The sequence below is a fragment of the Tamandua tetradactyla genome, chromosome 13 (genome assembly GCF_023851605.1).
Source record: "Tamandua tetradactyla isolate mTamTet1 chromosome 13, mTamTet1.pri, whole genome shotgun sequence".
Classification (NCBI taxonomy): Eukaryota; Metazoa; Chordata; class Mammalia; order Pilosa; family Myrmecophagidae; genus Tamandua; species Tamandua tetradactyla.
The window spans coordinates 11,754,947-11,757,132 of record NC_135339.1 but is presented as its reverse complement, the minus strand read 5'-3'; positions in this window follow the sequence as shown (position 1 = coordinate 11,757,132).

The following is a 2,186-nucleotide window of genomic DNA, read 5'->3' as shown; positions in this document are numbered from 1 at the left end:
AAGGACATACCTGCTCAAAGCCAATACTCTGTTAAACAATATAAGGATGCACTCAGAAGGCTCCAGCAAGTATTTGAGGACTCCCAAGGCAAAAGGCCCTAATTGAAAGGCCTAGAAGTTGTTCACTGTCACGGTCAACTTCATGTGTCAACTTGGCCAAGTGGTGGTACCTGTTTGTCTGGTTGGGCAAGTGCTGGCCTGTCTGTTGCAATGAGGACATTTCAGAGAATTAGATCATGATCACATCAGCTGCATCCACAGCTGATTCCATTTGTAATCAGCCAAGGGGAGTATCTTCTGCAATGAGTGATGCTCAGTCTAATCACTGGAAGCCTTTAAAGAAGAATTCAGAAGAGACAGGCTCTCTTTCTGCTTCAGCCGGCAAGCCCCTCTTGTGGAGTTCATCCAGACCCTCCATCAGAATCGTCAGCTTCACAGCCTGCCCTGCATATTTTGGACTCTGCATTCCTGCAGTCACGTGAGACTTTTATAAATTTTATATTTGCAAGTGTTCCCTGTTGATTCCGTTTCTCTAGAGAACCCTAACTAATATATCTTTTATCAGGAGTGGTTCTTAAGAAAAAGAATCTTAAAAATGGTTTTTTATGAATGGTTTTCTACTCTGACTGGACTCAAAGGCACTAAGGACTCTGATTCCCATAATCAGAATGACACTCCCAATCCATGGAGTGAGTTGGGAAAAGAGATAGTCAAAATATCACCATTCAATTCCCCTAATGCTTCACTTGTACAAAGCCAAGCTCTGAGGGATAATGTTTTTGACACCTTTACAGAGTTTTGTGGAAATAAGAGGTATAGAGATATTGGCTGGCTGTTGTTAGATGCACTGGCTACATTAAGGAGTGAAAGGGATGAGCTTAAGTCTTCAAACGAGAAGCTTAAGCACTGTCTGACAGGTATAGACATTTCTATGAGTATCCTGAAGGAAAATCTTATTTCCTTTAGCCGTAGACTTGAGATGTCTGAAAATCATACTCAGAATCTTATTGTTAGAGTAGCAACTTTACAACATAAACTTAAATCTCGATGTTGCATGGTGTCTGCCATTAAAGTGAAGGCATTGATTGGAAAGGAGTGGGACCCTGAAAAATGGGATGGTGACATATGCATTGATAATGATGTCGGGGGTGAGGTTGAAATCCTAGGTCATGCTGAATCTTTTCTAGATAACACTGTAATAGTTTTCCCTGAGAACATAGCTGCCCCACCTCCAGCTTGCCTTGAGGAGTTGGCCACCCAACCTCCTCCTGAAGGGATTAGCCCTAGAGTGATTAATCCCATTTCACCAGATGAAACAGCAAATGAAGGCCCTGAAGCAAATGGCTTGGAAGATATTTCTAATTCTTTTCATGACCCACCTCCACCACCCATCATTTCTTCCACAACTATAACTAGACTAAAGTCCCAACAGGCCCCTAAAGGTGAGGTACAAAGTATCACACATGAGGAGGTACGTTATACTCCAAAAGAACTGTATGAGTTTTCCAGTTTATATAGACAGAAATCAGGGGAGTATGTGTGGCAATGGATTTTAAGGATGTGGGATAATGGTGGGAGGAATATAAGGCTGGATCAGACTGAATTTATTGATATGGGCCCACTAAACAGAGATTCTGCATTCAATGTTATAGCTTGAGGGGTTAGAAAAGGTATTAACAGTTTGTTTGGATGGTTGGTTGAAACATGGATCAAAAGGTGGCCACCATTACCTGAGGTTGAAATGCCAGAACTGCCCTGGTATAATGTAGATGAGGGGATCCAGAGGCTTAGAGAGATTGGAATGTTAGAGTGGATTTTTCATGCAAAGCCTGTTCTTACACCCCAGGAATGTCCGGAGGATGCACCTTTTACCAGAACAGTGAGAAATAAATTTGTGAGACTAGCACCATCATCCCTGAAGAACTCAATAGTTGCACTTCTCTGTAGGTCAGATATTACTGTAGGAACTGCTGTCACTGAGCTGGAATCCTTAAACACAATGGGGATGATGGGACTCCAAGTTGGCAGAGGCCAAGTGGCAGCACTTAATCGCCAAAGACAGGGTAGATGTGGTTATTATAATAGACAGCAAACTCAAAGCAAACTCAAAATTATATGGCTCACAGAGATTTGTGGCATTGGCTAGTAAATCATTGGGTACCTAGAAATACAATAGAAGAGCAGTC